Below are 20,177 nucleotides of genomic sequence, written 5' to 3'. Positions count from 1 at the left end.
GACCAGAGAGAAGAGAAGAAGGGAAAAATATGCACGAGATGAGGTTCCGGCCAAGAAGAGAACAAGATGGGGTCTGGCAGATCGATCCGTAAAATAAAGCAGGTTGATGCTGTGTGCCGTCAAAACGACGTGGTTTTACTCTCAGTGCGCTTACCAACCCCTTTTTCCCGGGTCGGTCAGTAACCGTTTTCTCGGTCCATTATGCCCATTGCCCAGCACTCAAGTGATAATCCCGAGAGCACTACTGCTCAAGACGAACAACAAAGCTCGTCCATTAATTCGCAACCCTCAATCAGGCAGCACCACCCTCAGCTACATAGTCCAAAATCAATTTTGATATGGATTGATAAGTTAAATTGAATAATTTCAGTAATCTACGAATGTATTTAATCAGCGTGTTCAAATTTGAATGCAGGCCAATTAGATTCGGAACCAAACCGTTTACATTTTGTGTTCCTGAGCAAAAAGAAGATATTTGCCTAAGATTGCCAGAAGTACTGTTGAAGAAGAGTTTTATGGGATTAATTTGACCTGATTTCAAGCACTGTAACGTTGGCTGGAATTTCAACAACCCAATCAATCTCTCAAAAAAGCTAGACTTAACGCGGTCAAGACTCAAGAATATTGACACCGTTCGAAGGAAAAGAAGGCGCGTACACCAATTATTAGCGGCCAAATTTGTCACTTAAGCATGGGAAACTTGACGCCGTCTTTTGCGACAATTTCCAACCACATCAGCATCCAATACAGGTGTTCTTTCCTGGATAATAGCGACATCTTAAATCTGAAACTGGTCACCGTCCTGTATTCTTAGATCTGCCAGCTGCGTTTAAAACGATTGGTAAGAACTCGTCAACAGAAACCAATTGCTAGGAAATGTCCTCTCCTCTTCGATTATTGATTACTTTAATTTGGACCCAGTTGGTCTGAGAAAAATATATATATGAGTTTGGTCTCACTGAACTTAATAGAGACGTTTGACCAAAACAGAAATGCGTATCTTACCCGTGGGCATAGGCAAACAGGATCTGACGTGCAAATGCTGGCATTGAAATAGTCTCTGCAGTTATCCAGCTAGCTAGCAGATCCATTATATATTATACATGCATATTCAGGACCAAAATAAGAAGGTAGGGAATCGAACCAAAAAGTTGGTTCCCTTCCTTTTTAGCAGCTGGTAGTCTCTGTCAGGAACAAGCAAACGAGCCCAAAAGAACTAATCGTTCTCTTTCCCTTCATTGCTTGTTCTTCCTTTTGTTCCATGGTAGATGAAGCTCGATAGGCACGCACCTCCAGCTATTTTCTGATTACGCATATATGCGTACAGGTACTCATCTTTTATCTCTGTCTCATCCTTGACGATGGCTCCCGTAACATTACGGCGGGCCAGAGGAGAGCTCATTACATTGGGGATTCAATGCATATATAGCTAAAACTTCTTTCAATGTGGAAGAGGAAGACTTTGAACTTCGTCACCCCATTAACAGAGAACACCTCATGTCCTTTATCTCTATCAATAAACATTTATCTCTCATAGCAGTTATATCTAATGTACGAATATGTTTATTGTATTTGCTAGTTTTCATCGGAGGTGAAAGTTTAGCTCTCATCCTGTTTTATCCCGTGGGAACTCATAGCGTTTTCATCGGAGAGAGGTGCGATTGGGCAAAATTATGTGATTCTTTAAGCTTAGGCCTTTAATTTCTTCTCTAATTCCTCAGTTGGGTGTTAATTCCTAATGGGCAAATTATTTGTTCCGCTTTTGTCCTTCTATATTGAACTCACCTTATTTTTATTCCATGTGTATCCTTTATCGATTTGAATTACACTTCTTTTTTATTCTAAAATTTTATGCTTATAAATTTCTTAGTAATAAAATTTAAACCATTATGAAGATCACAACGAGATCTTTTATTTGAGTCTAATATTAAATATATTTAGACTAAATTATCTTAATACATAATAATGAATTATACTCCTTTTTTCAATTATGCCTTATGGCTTTTGGCTTACCGTGGGAAACTTTTGCTATGCTGTTCAAAGGTTCCATGAAAAAGAATTCATATAGCAAGCCAATTATAGCTTACCGTGGCCGATGCTTAACAACCACACACACACACAAAAAAAAAAAAAAAAAAACTGAACTCTTGTAATTAACAATACTATCATGAGGCATGCGTATGCAAAAATAATACTTAGAATATCTAGCATTTGCGCACCACTTTAACTAAAAAAATGAAATTATCTTAATATATCAAGGCCTTTCCACTAAAGGACTTTTTTTTTTTGGCCAATTTGAGGGACAACAAGAACAGCTGTCGGGGATCTCTTTTAATGATCTTGGACGACTGAGATTAAATCAAAGTGGTCACAGCTTTTCTATCATGCCTATCTACGCACATGATTCCTACTAAGTCCACTTTTAGCCTCCACTCTCCACGATGACTCCTATCCAAAACGTTTCAATTTTTCTATCCAAAACTATAATCAGCTATGAAACCATCATCACCAGAACCAATTCAAGCTCGTCAGATTTTCTCAACGTTCGTTGTTTCCACCACTAATCCTCTCCACCCCAAACTCATCTCTCCTCCTCTTTTCTCCAACCTCAAAGAACAAACCCAAAACTTTGTTTTCATTTCCTTCACTTTCCAACCGCAAAAAATTGCAACTGGAGGCTTCTTCAGTTTGACGGGATATTATTAGAGGTTTTTTTGGAGAAATTCGTGTATTATATGTTTGTGTTAGGAAAACAATTGAAACTCAGATCTGATCTGAACATGCTGCAGTGGTTAAAATTTTCCTCAATTGATTTCTGATAAATTTGAGAAAACTATACCTCCGAACTTCATCTTTTTGACTTCTTCCTTGATGGATTTGAAGATTATATCTGCAAGTTTCATTTTTTTATATCAAAAACCAAACCGAAATTGTAACCGATGTCGATGTCGATTAACTGATATATCAGTGTTGAAATCTGGCCGGTTTCGATGCCGGAAATCTGAAAAAATCGACTGGTCGGTTCGTTGGTGGTTTAGTCTCTTTTAGTAAAATTGGGAATTCTGGGTTTATAGGTGTTAAAGAGGGTTGAATTCTTTGATTTAATCTCAGCCGTCCAAAATCATTAAAAGAGATCCAACGGCTGTCCTTATTGTCCCTCAAATTGGCAAAAAAAAAAAGAATCCCTTACTCCCTTAGTGAAACAACCTCTCTCTCTCTCTCTCTCTCTACACACACACACTCATAAAGAATAGAACTCATAAAGAATAGAAATTATAACATAAAAAACTACACAAACTACTTTGTACAAGATAGAAATAGAGTAACCTAACAATTCTTAATCATAACACCCCCACACATACAAAAAAAAAAAACTCTCTTCTAATTAACAATACTATCATGAAGCATGCATATGCAAAAATAATACTTAGAATATCTAGTTTTTTCGCACCACTTTAACTAAAAAATGAAATTCTCTTTACCTCGTAAAAATAATAGAAACTATAAAATAATAATAAAAAAAAACTATACAAACTTCTTTGTACAAGATAGAATTAGAGTGACCTAACAAAAAGCGCCCCCCCCCCCCCCCCCCAAACAAAAAAAATCAATCTAAACGTGTATAGAAAAGATGACTACAATATACTAAATTTTATCGAATTCAATAACATTACAAAAACCCCAAAAATCACACTTAAGTAACTACTACAAAGCTCACCAATACTAAATATGATTCATAGGTTAATCCACACAACCCAAAACAAATAATACCCTAAAAAAACACATTAGTCTAGATTATGTCTAAATCACCAACTGAAGACTATCTTATAATACACCACGTCACCAAGAAAATGTTGTAGAACAGGGCTGAATCCGATAAACACTAACCTGCGACTTAACTACGCATAATAACAAAATCTTTTACAATTTTAAACCTACAATAATCTAAAATCTAAATGTAAGAATGATGACCAAAAAATAATAGTGAAATCCTTCATTGTTATTGTTGTTGACGAAAAGTTCAAAATCAAAGATATGATTGACAATTTGACATGCAGTAAAATAAGTTTATTACAACCTTCATCAACAAAAAAAAAGAAAGATGTGGACTACAATAGCTCAACGGATGGGGGTCTTAGCAAAACCACACAATTCGTGTGGTATGTAAATATCTGGTTGTTATTGCTTCTTCCAAAATTGACCAAGTCTGATCGAAAACGTGTTGACTTTGGTATAATTACTATAATATTTTTTTTTGAGAAGTATAATTACTATAATATATGAACACAAGATTATGGACCTTTTTGGGATTGATTCTGAGTGGCCTGAATTTTTATTTATCAAATTTTGGAAAAAAAATGCTTCTGCACAGTAGTAGGGCTGTCAATTCCGACACGACCCATATAACACGACTCGAAACCCGCACTAAATAAAGCGGGTTGAACCCGCACGATTAAAAAGCGGGTCGACGGTGGGTCAACCCGCCATGACCCATTTAATAAATGGATCGGCCACGGGTCAACCCGCCAACACGAAGTGAACCCGTATAACCCAATTATGCTATGTTTCTTCTTGAAATTTTGGACGTTCAGAGTATTTTATCATAGGATTAGACAATTTAAAATATTTCACTTTTTAATTATTGGATTTAATTATTTATGAATTATATATAATTATTTATATCATTCGTCTTGTGGAGTTTTTAGTGAATTTAATCAATTTATGCATTTTTTTTAGTTAAATGAGTCATTTTGTCTAATAAGACACGACTTATTTATTAAATGGGTTAAACGGGTTTGAGTTTGAGTTTAAATTTTTTACATGATTATTAAATGGGTTGGGTTTGGGTTTATATTTTACGACACGACAAATACCTTAACCCGACACGAACCCAACCCGACACGACCCATTGACAGCCCTACACAACAGTCACTTGACAATTGTTCAACCAATTCCTTTTCTTTTTCTTTTTTTTAACATTTATATATATCTATATTATTATTAAGAGAAGAGAGCTTGCTCTCCAAAATAAATTTTTTTTAACTAATTTAAACTTTATATATTAAAAAATTATAAAATATAATTAATCAATAAGAATAATATGGTAAATTGTAAAATAAAAAAAAAATAGAAAATGTGGTAGTTGTACATGAAGTTTTTCCACTACTTTAACTTCTCTCCACACACATAGTGAGTGTGGCTTACTAGGATATATATATTAAATTAAAAGCGGTTCTATCATTCTAAAAAACAATCTCAAACATATCATATGTATTTGATTTAACAGTATAACTACAGCCTACAACAAATTCTAGGAACCATTGAAAGCTTTATAATTTTAAATCAATTAACAACAATACTAAAACATTAGATAGAATGCATTAATTGGAAGAAAAAAAATTAATTAATTGGACATCAATGTGCTTCTGAAAAAAAATGGAAAAATTATTAATCTACTCTGTACATTCGAAATGATGATCACAGTACTAACCCAAAAAGAATGACTACAAACAAGGAATCATTAAGTGACGAAATAGTATTCTAGGAGCTCCTTGGATTCCTTCACGTACCATTTCATCAAACTAGGAGCTCTCGATTAGAAGCTGATTCTGAGACAGCAGAGGACCTCATACTGATTGATTCAATATCAGATCCAAGTACTCTAATCTTCATGATGACACCCCATACACATTTCCCAGCCAAATCCATTGGCCAGGAAACCATCGCTATTAAAAGACAGACACCCCATTGTGCACAACTCAACCTTGCATTGCCAGCAACCTTGTGTGCAATCTCAACAAAAGCCACCTGCATCGTGATGCTAACTCCCACAGCCACCCATAACCATCGAGTTCGAAGTATATCTCTGAACACATTTTTCTTCTCTAGCTCCCTTGAGCTGACTTGATTAAATACCTGACAAAGAACATAACTGCTGAAAACTATGGACTCCATAATCTTCTCGTTGATGCCTGGGAGAGCTTTATATTTGAACTGAAAGGTGACCAAGATGGCAGCCTGATATAAAGCTTGAAGTAATATGTTTCTCCACATTGCCTTGGTAATGAGAGATTCAGTTTGTTTTACCGGCGGCTTTTCCATCTGCTCCTCTGTTGGCGGCTCAACCAGTAGCGCAAGCCCACATAGTGTCACAACCATATTTGCCCACACTACTTCGATTGCCCCAACTGTGCAGTGTCCCAAGGACATTGTAGTGATCGAGATTATCACAAGCAATGATATATTCATGGTGAGCTCAACTTGGATGTACTTCTGAATGTTGTAGTGAATGCATCTTCCGATCCGAATAATGTTGACCAAGAAACTGAGACTGCAATCGGGGATGATGAGATCAGAACCCTCTCTTGCCATTTCACTAATGCAAGTCCCTATTGCAATCCCCACATCGGCTTCTTTTAGAGCTGGAGTCTCATTTGTTCTAGCCCCAACCATTGCTACAACATGGCCCTCTTCCTTCAGACGTTGCAGTGTGTGGAGCTTGTCAGCAGGTCTTCCCATTCCATAGACAGGACTATCACCTTCCGACAGTACTGACTCATTATCTTTTGCGAACTGGATGATTTCCACTCCCGCTTTTTGTAGAACTTCCGGTGCTTCCATTGTCTCAGTGCAACACTTCACACCTAGCAGTCCTATCAATATTAAGCTGTTGCCTTCTTCAGGCATTAGAGCATCAATCTTCTTGTACGCAAATGCAATGGTCTTGAGATGTTTGGACTGCATGTTCCCCATAATTTCTTTAAAATCACGTTTCTTCTGTTCATCCATGAGCTTTGTTGTCCCCTTGCTGTCATAGTATTCGGAACACATGGGCAATATTGTTGTTGCAGGTCCATTCCAATAAAAGCACATATCTCCAGTTTCACTGTCCTTCATCAGAACTCTACTAGCCTCCTCATCGGTGCTCAACTTTTCGCTCCCCACAATGGTGCAATTTTGCAATAAATTCTCATTGTCCATACCCAAATTAGATTTGGCCCACGGTAGCAGGACCCGGTGTTCTGTTGAGCTACAAGGGCTTGAAGGCATCAAAAGTGGTGTGCTAATTCCTTTGTACAAAGCTTCACGAACGTGTTTGTCAATACCAGCAACACTCTCTGTATCGGTGATTTGATCCCCATCACAGCTCACGTCGACTTCAAGAACAGGCTTCAAAGTTAGCCCATCACCAATGCAAATAGTTGACACAGAGCCCATGGTGAAACAAGCTAAGTTTCTTTGAGAAATAGCTTTCCCAGACAGCGTGGTCTTAGTCCAGTAAGTGATGGCAAGTGCAACTGAAAAAGGTACTCCTTCCGCTAAGCCTACAATCAAAAAAGGCAGATACGTCGCCAACACACTAATCTGCCCACTTGATTTCATGAAAAACCTGCTAATGACATTGATTAGCTCCTCGCTTGCAGTTGTTTTAGCCTTGAACTGATCAGCTTGGAGGCCAGGGTACTCATTAACCTTTAGAACCACGGAACGAATGATAAGCACTAGAGTCATGAAAATTGTGATCAAGAGCCCAACAGTCTGCAACCTTGTGCTCAAGTTATTAAGTTGAGCTGGTAATTGGTCCTGTCTAGGAGTACATCTAACTTGGCCCATCAGCTCACCTAATGTTGTCGTCATCCCCACACAAGTAACCAACATGCGACCATTACCATTTACCACCCTTGCACCATAAACCAGAAAAGGATTGCTGTCATCGACGGTTGGAAATTTCATACCATCTTCCAACACTAAGGATTCACCAGTCGAAACGAACAAACCATCAGCAGGAACTAGAGATCCCAATTCCAAGCATACTATGTCACCTGGCACAACATCCGATGGGGAGATATGAAGCAGGTTTCCTCCTCTGCGGACCTTAGTTTTCATTTGATTAGTATTCCTGGGATGCGGCATGGAGAAATACTTGCCCATTGTAGGTACAACCACAAGTATGATGATCGCAAACATTCCGACAGCTCCTTCAAGCCAACCATTACTTGGGCCTTCCTGCTGGATACCAAATACAGTTGACAGGATGACACACACGAAGAGAAGGAAAACGGTCCAATCGAAACAAGATTGTCGGAGAAGTTTAAAGAAGCTTGGAGTTGGAGCCTGTGTTGTTGAGACTACTGCACTGTGTCGATCATGAAGATCTTGTTCATCACCTGGGATTCCACTGTGTAAATCTGTACTGAGTGCCTCTGCAATTCCTTTGATGCCTCCAAACTTCTGTAAGGTAGCGAAGTCCTTCTCCTTTACTATCTTGGAAACATTTGCATGCTGGATCTTAGCCTCATTAGCAATCCTGGTAGTAATATCATTCTCAATGTTCAGATTCACTTGGTCAGAAACGGTAGCAGTACTAGTGATGGTACCATCATCCTCCACGCTCAAACTTGATACTGCTTTAGAAACGTGAGGTGATGCAGATGCAAGGTGTGTAGTTCTGGTAAGTTCCAGTTCCTGCAAAAATCAATTAGCATTAAGTTAAACAACAATATGATTAGTGATAGATATATAAATCCCTACAGAGTTAAGCATATATTGGAATCGATATCTTGCATATACAACTTATCTTTATACTACAGTACTCTATTAGTTATGGGCATTAAACTAGGGTACTGATTATGTTCCTCAATTTATACCGATATTTGGCTATTCATGCAATCTCAAACATATCATATGAGTTAAGCATACAATGGAATCCACTACCAAGCACTATTAAGTTAAGCATATATTGAAATTCTTGTCTGTCTTGGTAACAATGGAAGGGTATGTAATGGTCATTCTGACTTTTGATCAATATGTTGGCTCTACCTTCATTCAAAAAAGAAAAGAAAAAAGTTTAATGCCCATAACTACCAAGCACTATTATTTGAATTTCGGGACGAATTTTTTTTAAGGAGGTTGGATTGTGAGATCTCAAAATTTCGGTTTTGTATTTTAAATAGGAAAACTAATTTCTAGCTACTTTTGCTTGGATTTCTCTTATTTTTAAACTCTTTATAGCTTTCAAAAATTATTTTAAATTTTTTATTTTTCAAAATTTGTCTTTCAAGCCTATAGGATTAAAGTAGAGGTCGTTATGAGTTTGTAGGATTTTTTGGACACCCGAGCTATTTTTAATGATTTTTGGAAGTTGGTATTACCCAAAAATTATTTAAAAATATAATTTTTGAGGCAACTTGATATGGACCGTTGATTTCAAACACCGCTATATTTGAACCGTTGATTTCGGTTATGAATACGTGGAACCAGCTTGAGGAGCACCATATCACAGCCGGGACCGACCTCGGTCTCAACCTATTCTCAACCTATTTTCTCCCGGTGACACAACCCGATTTCTTCTCAACTTTCCGGCCACGCCTGGACGTCGGACCAGCTGCATTAGATTCCTCTTGACGGTGCGAAGCGAAGCCCTGCTCTCTATGCTCCAAATAAAAAAAAGGCGACGGCGTATCGAAGGCCGAAAGCTTCTCAGGTTGGCCGGTGAGTTTCTCCTATTCCGGCCACTGTCGGACCTATATCAGAAGCTTCCTCTTGACATCCTCAACATTTCTGTGTTGTTGGTTTTCCAAGATGACTTCTGGTAAGAGAGAATCGAAGCTGGAAAGCTTTGGTACTTCCGGCGAGTCTGGTCACTGTTGATGGTAAGTGAGGTATGAAACTTGATCAGCACTTCGAGGTCTACATATCTATAGACATGGTTTTGATTTTGATTAAGGTTTGAGAGATTTGAGGTTTTGGGCCGTGTCGGCCACAGTTAAAAACCACCGTGTGTGCCGGTGGTACTGGTCTTCTCGGCTCATTCTGGATTCAGTTCTTGCTTAGGAATAGAGGTAGCAAACGGGCCGCTAAGCAAGAGCATGGCAGGGGCCCGGCACGGCCCAAGCCGGTTAGTGGCCCAACACGACCGGAGTTTGTTAGAATAACGGGTCGGGTTGGGCCTAGGAATATTAGCCCATTGGCCCGGCCCGGCACTGCCCGAGCAAGACATATTGTGGGCCGGCCCGTTACAAACACAAAATTTCATTTTGTTTTTAAAAATATTAAAAAACCACAATGATGAGATTTGAATATTAGACTTTTTTATTTAAAATCTCATGACAATTCCACCAATGCTATTTCTTTTATGTTATCAAAATAGTGAAATAAAACATTATATCCTTGTTTTGACATAAAGTATTTTTCTAAATATTAAATATATGTTTATTAATAAAGACTAATCTCATAATAATACAACTATAGAATGAAGGAAAGAATAATATGATACTATATCTTCATTATATTAATAAAGAATAATCTCACAATAATATGCTAAAAGCAATATATTTTGAGTTATTTTTTCTTTCTTTCTTTCTTTCTTGTAGTGGAATATAAAAAATGATTAGAAAACTAATCTTAAAAAGCTAAGATTGAGAAAAACATTGTAGAACTTAATTTATTTGAATTTTCTAAATAATTAAATAAAATTATTTTTTATTTATTCAAATTAAGATTTTAAAATCGTGCTTTATAGTGGGTAAGCACGAGCACGGCCCGTTTATTGGCCCGGAACGATATGGGCTTAATGTTTAAGTAAATGGCCCGGCACGATAATAAATGGACCGGCCCAAGCACGGCACGAAGCACGACTAGGCCCCTCTTAAATTGGGCCGGGCCGGCCCGTTTGCCACCTCTATTTAGGAACACGTATTGATTTAGGCCTCATCAACGGGTCGGGCCAGGCCGGGCTTTACTATATTTTTAAATAATAGCGGGCCGGGCTTTATTGTAAATTGAAGGATCCAAGCCCGTCCATATAAAGCGAGCCTTGCGGCTTTTGCGCGCCGGACCTTGCGGGCTTTTTTGGGCCTGGCCTTGCGGGCTTTATTTACAAATAAATCTTTAAAGATACTAATTTTTTTATAAACTTATATTTATATATCATACACTCCAAAGAGCAACGTCTATCAATTCAAAGAAAATAAAAAAACTAACCGTTGGATGTGATCATTACAATAAATTATGAGTGTGGTAAAAAATTTAACCAATTTCACCATATTTCGAATCCGATCGAATTAGTCAACCGTCGTCACTTCTATGTCTTCTTGGTTGACCGATGGCGTAACAACCGCGAAACGTGCTTTTTTTTCTACATCACATCTATAAATATTCTATCGATGGATATGTGTGGACATAAGATAAAAATTTCAATTTTAATTATAAAGACGTTGGCGTATACTAATTTGCCTCCTAAAGTTGTATCGACTTATATGTTGCATTTAAATTGTTGAGGTTCACTCTAAAGCAACTATGAAGTGGAAAATGAATTTAGAGAAACCAACCGCTTGATAGAGAGATTGTAATGTTTTATGGTAGTTGTAAAAAATCTAGCCTATTTGGTTCTCGTTTCAAATTCAATCAACTAGGTCAAACTTAGTTACTCTTATAAACCTATATTTATATATCATGCACTCCAAAGAGCAACCCCTATCAATTCAAAGAAAATGGAAAAACCGACCGTTGTATGAGATTATTACAATAAATTATGAGTGTGGTAAAAAATTTAGCCAATTTCACCATATTTTCGAATCCGATCGAATTGGTCAACCGTCGTCACTTGTATGTTTTCTTGGCTGACCGATGGCTTGACTACCGCGAAACGTGCTTATTTTTTCACATCACGTCTGTAAATATCCTCTTGATGGATGTGGGTGTATATAAGATAAAAATTTCAATTTTAATTACAAAGACGTTGGCCTATATCAATTTGCCTCCTAAAGTTGTATGACTTGTACATTGCATCTAAATTGTTGAGGTTCATTCTAAAGCAACCATGCATGAAGTGGAAAATGAATTTAGAGAAACCAACCTCTCGATGGAGAGATTGTAATGTTTTATGGTGGTTGTAAAAAATTCAGCCAATTTGATTCTCGTTTCGAATTCAATCAACGAGATCAAACTTAGTTACTGTTATAAAATATAAACCTATATTTATATATCATACACTCCAAAGAGCAACCCCTATCAATTCAATAAAAATGGCAAAACCGACCGTTGGATGAGATTATTACAATAAATTATGAGTGTGATACAAAATTTAGCCAATTTCACCATATTTTCGAATCCAATCAAATTGGTCAACCGTCGTCATGATATGTAGAATATATATGCACATATTCTATATAGAAGTATGAAAACTTCACACACACACACATATTTATATGTATAGAATATATATTTATAAACACACACACACACACAGATATATATATATATATAAACATTCTTATAGATATATATATATATAAAAGAATATGTGTGTGTGTGTTTATATATATATATATATATATATATAGATATGTGTGTGTGTGTATATATGTGTGGAAGTTCTCATACTTTTATATAGAATATGTGTTTATATATATATATATAGAGGCCCGATCACAGGCGGACGTCCGCACTGTCGCTAAAGTGAGGACGTCGATGCAGCAGCAGCTTCTAGGTGGCGACGGCGGCGCGTGGCTTGCAAGAGGGAGGTCGGAGGCATCCATACCGTTTTGGGCAACGATCGAGGTCGAAGGAGATCGAGGTTGCACGTTCTGGGCAGCGGCCGGACCTGCAACTGCAAGCTTCTAGGCAACGCCGCAACCTCGTCACCGGCGACTCCACCCAACTGCAGACCGGCTTCTCAGACCCCTAGCCCCCTCCGGCAAGCCCCGTTGCGCCATCGAAGCTTGATCGAGGCCGGAGGAGCGACGTTCGCACTTTTTCTGGGTTTGCGGACGTCCGCTCTCGAACGGCTCTATATATATATATATATAAGTTTATATATCTATATATGTGTGTGTGTGTGTGTGTGTTTATATATATAGATATGTGTGTGTGTGTGTGTGTTTATGTATGTGTGGAAGTTCTCATACTTTTATATAGAATATGTGTTTATATATATATATATATATATATATATATATATATATATCAATGTTCTAAAAATCGGCCGCCCAGACCGCCTAGGCGCTGGGAGGTGAGCCCCCGACTCGACTAATGGCTAATCGGTGGTGTTGGGCGGCTGGATTTTGGGCGGGTGCCTAAGCGTTTGGGCGGCTGGGCGGAATATCAAGGCGGTGAATCTGGGTGGGTTTGGGCTTTTTTTTCAGAGGTTCTAAAAGACGTTTCTTCTCCTCTTCCACTTCGACCTTGTCCAAAACCCTCTCCGCCTAAGCCGTCGAACAACTTCACCGCCCAAATGATTTAGATCTGAGATCTCAATGATTTTCGAAGCAAATGGAATTCATCTTTAGATCTGAGATCTCGATGAAACTCTAAAACATTTACTGAGCTCGAGGTTTAATCGATCTAAAATTCTCAAAGATCAATGCTTGGTGTTTAGTAGGACGAGGAGGAGGAAGAGTTCTCGATCTAGGAAGGTAGATAGAACGATAGAGGACAGAGAAAAAGATGAACTGAACTTTGACCGTTGAAAAAAGAAGAAGAAAGATAACCCATGTCTATCTTCTGTTACACCTTTTTGAGTTTTTAACCTACTATTCTATTCTACGGTGACTTAGCAAAATCACCCACCAATCAACTACATATGATTAATTGATTTAATTCTAGTAAAGAGAAACTCTTTTAAGTCTTTATATATATATATATATATAATTATATGATATAAAAATAAAATTAAAATTAAAAAATAAAAACTGCCTAGGCGCTAGTCCTTCGATCACTGCCCGACTAGCGCCTAGCGATTTTTAAAACCTTGAGATATATATATATATATCCGCGGGCTTTTTGATGAGGCCTATTAATTGATTACTTGTTTTGCTTGAAAGGTGTTTGTGGTGAAGAATTGGAAATTTTGGGTGATGAGGCTACTGCAGGTTCACTGTTTTTCTAGTGGTTTTGGTCTTCCTTGGCCAGTTTCCAATCTTGGCATGAACCTTTGAGTACAAATTGATAATTTGGTGTTCCTGAAGTTGTTGGCGTTGTCGAATTGGTAGAATATGGAGAAATTGATGAATATGTATGCATTTATTGATGGAAGCATTGTTGATAGTGAGTTGATTAAATGTGGAGATTGTTTTTTATTTGGATTTGAGAATGCATAGACGAATTGGGAATTTGGGTGTCCAGAGTAATCGGAAAGAGAGGACTGGGTGTCCTTAGTAGTTTGAGGAATTGTACCGAATGAGGAAAATAACATACTTTTGAATGATTACCGGCAATTCTATAAAGAAAAAGGATACGGATTTCAGAATGTGAGTCTCAGTATTACAAACTTTGAGCAACGTTGCAGTTAAAGCTTGGATTCTAGGTAGTGTCTCTCGAGAAACCTTTTCTATTAAATTGATAAATATACTATTAATTGAAATCGGTGAATTGTTTGACATTGTTTGATTAAATCTTGGATGTTATCGCTTTATATAAAAGCATGTGTTATAATGATGTCATTCGTGATACATATGCATTAGGAAATGTGCATATAGATTTGTAAAAGAAGTTTGGAAGGATACGTGGAATATCAATTTGGATTATGGAAAATGAATGCTTTTGTGTAGTTGAGCTTGACTCATCTGGCCAAATTTCAAGTGGGCTAATAAGCTGTGCGATTTTGGTAATCGAGGTTAAGCAAGATGACTAGCAAAAAATGGCATGCGGATAGAATTGTTACTGGGTGTTAGACTATATATTTGAAACATCTAGAGTCACTCCCGGTTGGTAAAATACACGGTATGGGACGTGTAGGCTCTCTTGTTTTGATATATGGACTAACGGGTACTTAAGTGGAGCTCATTTGACATGCATCGTTAATGTTTTCATTTTCATAAGAATTGCTTGATAACTTGATTGTGACATGTAGATAATAATGACTTAAAAAGTTTGGCCCTACTAAGCGTAAGCTCATCCCTATAGACTTTTGTTCAGGTGTGACATGAGTTTCGAGAAGTGTAAGCGAGACGACGTTTACGATTGCGAGACTCTGAAAAGGATTACAAGAGTAGAGCGAGTAATAAGATTAGAAAATGAGGTGTAATTTCGTTTTGTTATTTCAAATGTTACTTTTTGACGATTTCTGAAAATGTATTTGGTGTCATTTTTAATTTTATTTACGTTTATACGCTCACACCTCAGATTCGGCGTTAGGTGCCAAATCCACCAACACCGGGTTCGGGTCGTGAGAAGGAAACTACTAAGATTAGGAAAAGGTTTTAGAGTTTTATTTATTTGAACTTTCTAAATAGTTAGACAAAATATATTTTCAATTACACATAACATAAAAAATGCTCAAATTAAAATTTTTAAATCATCCTTCATTTCAGGACAGCCTAACTACGATCCGTTTATTAGCCCTGCACAATATATGCCTGGGCCATGGGCCAAGTTGAGCTTAACATTTCAGTAAATAGGTCGGGACGAGCCTAAGCATGATAATAAATAAGTCAGGGAGAGCATGACATGAAGCACGAATGAGTCTGCTTAAAATAGCCCGGATGGCCCATTTGCCACTTCTAGTCGAATGTGAGTTCTATTCAACTATCCGATCATGTCTTAAAGTTTGAATTTTCCTCTCACCCATATATATAAAAAAAGAAATTACAAATAAATACTAAAGAAATTACCGAGTATCGTTTTGGTCTAATGACATTAGTCTCTTTTTTATAAACCAGAGGTCCTGAGTCTGATGAATAATTATTTTATCGTCTTGAACTACCTACCACATGGCAGTACCATGTGGTGATTCGAGCCAATAAAATTGAGTTATTTTTGTGGAAACCATTGTAGGAGGTGAAAAAAAAAAATCTATCGAAGGACCAATCAACATCTTTCACTGCCTAATCACTAGACATCTTACCTAATAATATTAGCCCAGACTACGGTACATGTGATGGTCTTAGATTATACAATAAATAATTTTTTGAGTTTGACTTAACTCGTCATTGTTATATATTTACAGTTGTTATATGACCATAAAAAATAATATTACAGAAATTAGCTCCTCACTTCTACTTTCTTTGTTTTGGCCAGCAATTTGGATCATTTACTAATCCTTACTGCCATCGATCGCATGTCGTCCTCATATTATTATGGAACACATATCATTCCTCGACGAAGGTTTCTTCCTAGGTAATTAGCGTTTTGTATTGCATCTGCACCCATACGAGACCTACTATAGGCCAGTGCGTAAGGGTACACTGATCATTGCCTCGATGTGTAAAAGAAAATGCTAGATATCGGTTATACGCCATTATAAAAAACAAAACAAAAATAAACATATATCTGATAGTGTCTTATTAATTAATACAATTTAGGGTTACAAGAACATTAAACAAACGGTTAACTCTTTTTTATGTCAATGGGGCCTTATTTCTCATCCAGACCAAAAAGTTTCTTTCCGATCCTTTGTATAAACCAAGGTTTTTTTTTTTTTTTTTTTTTCAGGTAAACCAGGCAATAATTTTCTACGGCACAATAATCTCACATTTACTTTTTGATCATGTACGTTCCTTCCTACATATACATATATAGGCTTGCATCCTGAAATGTATATGTAAAAGTACACGTCAATATATACTTGGTGTATAAAAGGACATGGAGGTCTGATTTTTAATGAAGTATATATATGGACCACATAAAAGTATGTGTGTGTGTACGTACGTGTGTGTCCATAAATATATATATATATATATATGAGTATTTTCCTGATTTCAGCTGCTTCCTTCTTGATGTATGGTGGTGATCATTTTTAATGAAGTATCTATATGAACAATGATTCATTTTTCTCTCTTAAATATTCGACCTGTTATATAGTAATTTGCATATATGTTTGGCTAGCTATAGTATCTTTTTTTTTAAAATAAAAAATAAAATAAAAAAATAAAAAAACTCTTAGCCCACGCAACCCTTACATATGTCTGTGAGAATTGAACCCATGACCTATACAATATGAGAATTATAACTTATCAACAGGTCACAGCTCACCAACTATACGGTCTATTCCTAGTTTTTGAAATCTTTGGCCTTATCAGTTGTGTTCCTTCACACCCTCTAATATATTATATATGTCGCTCTGAGCTAGATCTTATTAATCGTTGAGATTCACATCATATATGTGTATACATCAAAATTGTGACTTACTTGTCAATTAGCTTTATCAAACTGGTAAGAATAATATAAGTTGTGGAGAATCCATGATCATCAACATTATTTATCGATCACCAAAACCATACACTCAACAGAAGGTACGTATGATTTAATTATCTATTTATTATCCCCCGATCAACATAAATTGATTGGAAAGATTGGTGATTCAGTAGAGGATTCCAAAACCGGCCACTAGCTATAGTTAGGGACGTTCATTGTTTGTGCAAATCAATATTAATTCTAAGCATATATTTCAGATGTTTTATCAAGACTACATAATTAATCTAAATATACAGATCAGATGAACTAGTAATTTAAAATAAATTTTGGCACACGAAAATTTACCTCACTTTCATCATCAGCAGAAGAAGGTTTTATGATCAGAAACTGGCAAAATGAATGAATTACATTCAAGAGACTAGTTAGCCAGCCGCCTCCACGATCAGTCGCCACACGGGGAACCGTTTGTTGATTCTCAAGGTCGACTTCACCAGAACTCCCCATTCAGACTGATTTCAAGTTATGCCTGAATCAAATTAGCGAAGTTATACGTAAGAAAAGAGATGCCTGGGAGGGTACATGAAAAAAAAAAATGAAAAAAAAAAAGAACAAACAAACATACCACAACTTCGACAATATATATATATATATATATATATATATGATTAATGATTATTAGACTTAATTCTTTCAGAAATTAGCTAACCTTAGCTACAGCTAGAAAGTTTGTCTCAACAATTATCTGAAAAATACTCAATATATGTATATATATATATTAAAATGGAAACAGGTCTATTCAACAAAAAAAAAATGTAAACAGGAGGTGCCTTACTATATGGCATGCATGAAAATATACCTGGTTTGAACAATTGGTTAAATGAGATCTATACAATGTGTTCTAAATTCTGACCAGATATGTAAAAAATTTTAGAGAGAAATGAGCAAGATGCGTCTTTGAGAAGGCGCGCGGCCCTTTATATATATGCACCATACAGAAGTGAAAACAGGAGAGAAATTTTACGCGCTCGATAGGAACCGTCTCGGAAATGCATGCACAATGGTTTAAACTCCCTGGAAATTATAGTGAGATGATGACTTATTTTCCTTTCATGAGTTGCTTGTCTGTGGTGTCCGCGTGGCACGCGGCATACGTACCCTTTGCACTAAGCCACTAACCATATGAGTTTTGGATGTTAAAAAATTGTAGTTCAAGCAGAGCAATTGGTGTTGAGTAGAGCCGGTAGAATGAGTTCTTAATTATTTAGTTTTGATCTAACCGTGTTACTGGGATGCTCCCGACTTCGGAATTTTTGTAAAGAATACCAACAGAGTACGTTGAAAATCATAATCACATATACTGTGCATATATATCTTTTAAAGGGAAAACATCACCAATGGTCACTGAGTTATGACTTATTCGACACTTAACTCACTGTATTTTCAACAATATCTCTTAACTCACTTAGTTTTACATCCGTCTTTCACTTAACTCACTGTTGTTAATTCTACCGTTAAAATTGAGAGTATATTTGTCAAAACACTTCAAAAATCATTTTTAACTTAAAAAAAAAAAAAAAAAAAAGACAATTTTTTTTTTCAAATTATTTTTTATTAGAAATCTCAGAAATTTAAAAAATTGAAAAAAGTCTAATAAATGTAAATTGAGGGTATATTTGTCTAAACATTAAAAAAAATGCATTTATAACCTTTTTTTTCTACTCAATTCTTAGAAAAAAAAGGTTAGAAATGCATTTTTTTTAATGTTTAGACAAATATACCCTCAATTTTAATAGCTTTTAACGGTAAAATTAACGACAGTGAGTTAAGTGAAAGACGGATGTAAAACTGAGTGAGTTAAGTGATATTGTTGAAAATACAGTGAGTTAAGTGTCGAATAAGTCATAACTCAGTGACCATTGGTGATATTTCCCCATCTTTTAAAAGTTTGTGGTACCATTGTTCCTTCACCCGATATTTTATCCTCATAAGTTTTTCTCGGACAAGTTTCAATGGGGCGACATAGAGTCATAGAACACTAAAACATCTATATATCAATCAAGAATTGTGTTATAATAAAAAATAAAACGTAGTACTAACTTTTAAAACCAATGAATTAATTAATGTTAAAAAAATCAATTGATTAATCACAGTCAATTCTCTTATCAATCTTAAAAGGGTGCGTCTATTGCCACCCTACGAACCACTTTGTTCATCTTACAACTTTCTAATTTATTGAAAGACCAAAATACCCTAAAATAAAATTACAATAAATGATAGTATCTTATTAAAAATTACAATTTGTTTTCTTATTCCCTATAGAACACGTACTTAAACTTGAAGCTTAATCGTTTCAATCATCATTAAACCCTAACACTTTCTTTTTTAGCACTCATCATCTTCAATTGTCCTCATGTTATGTTAATAACTATGCCTCAAAAATATTAACGCTAATGGAGTCTGAAAACACATACTTGGAGCTTGAAAATGAGGTAATTACGTTTTTGTTTTCTTTTCTTCATGTTGGATTCTCTTGCAATATGAAAACATACATACACATATTCTTCTTCACGCCATTATCATAGAATTGAGTGTAGACATCAATTGTTTTCATTTTGTAAGACGATTGAATTATTAAAGAAGGTTGGACTAATGCTAAGTATATTGAGTTGAATGTGGTGATGGCGGACAAATTTGTATGAAGTGACAATGAAAAGTGAAGTCTTTATTTATTGGGGTTTTTGGATTCTGTGAAGCTTAAAAGACTATCAAGCAGCCTTTTGCTATATCCTCTGTTGACAATTTCATGATTATCATTAAAACTTGTTCATTTTTCATGGACCAAATAGGTACCATTTGACAATGCAGCAATTGTTAACTACTTGTTAATATGGTCACATATTTGGTTTCCTTTGTTTGGTTCAAACATATGGTTCATTTTTGTTTTGATCTGGAATATATGGTTCATATATATATATATATATATATATATATATATATATCTAAAATATATGTTTCATATTAACAATTGGTGTCCTCTATTTGCT

The 20,177-nt window shown here is 36.1% G+C and overlaps 2 long non-coding RNA genes across 5 annotated transcripts; both read left to right on the top strand.

The window, feature by feature from the left end:
• The first annotated feature begins 959 nt into the window (after positions 1-959).
• On the top strand, positions 960-3,588 carry LOC112164968. The gene is made up of 2 exons (XR_002922569.2): positions 960-1,327; positions 1,580-3,588. It is a non-coding gene; the product is annotated as an uncharacterized LOC112164968 (long non-coding RNA).
• A 1,520-nt stretch (positions 3,589-5,108) lies between these two features.
• On the top strand, positions 5,109-16,695 carry LOC112202597. 4 transcript variants are annotated; one of them, XR_005800221.1, is made up of 7 exons: positions 5,109-8,239; positions 8,338-8,452; positions 13,824-14,305; positions 14,917-15,019; positions 15,312-15,510; positions 16,018-16,116; positions 16,432-16,695. It is a non-coding gene; the product is annotated as an uncharacterized LOC112202597 (long non-coding RNA). The 4 variants fall into 4 exon arrangements; XR_005800222.1 differs by lacking the exon at positions 13,824-14,305; XR_005800220.1 differs by lacking the exons at positions 13,824-14,305; positions 14,917-15,019.
• Positions 16,696-20,177: the final 3,482 nt, after the last annotated feature.

Source organism: Rosa chinensis, chromosome 5, assembly GCF_002994745.2.
Source record: "Rosa chinensis cultivar Old Blush chromosome 5, RchiOBHm-V2, whole genome shotgun sequence".
Lineage (NCBI taxonomy): Eukaryota > Viridiplantae > Streptophyta > Magnoliopsida > Rosales > Rosaceae > Rosa > Rosa chinensis.
Note: the sequence above shows the minus strand (reverse complement) of the source record. Positions and strands in the feature narration are given on the sequence as shown.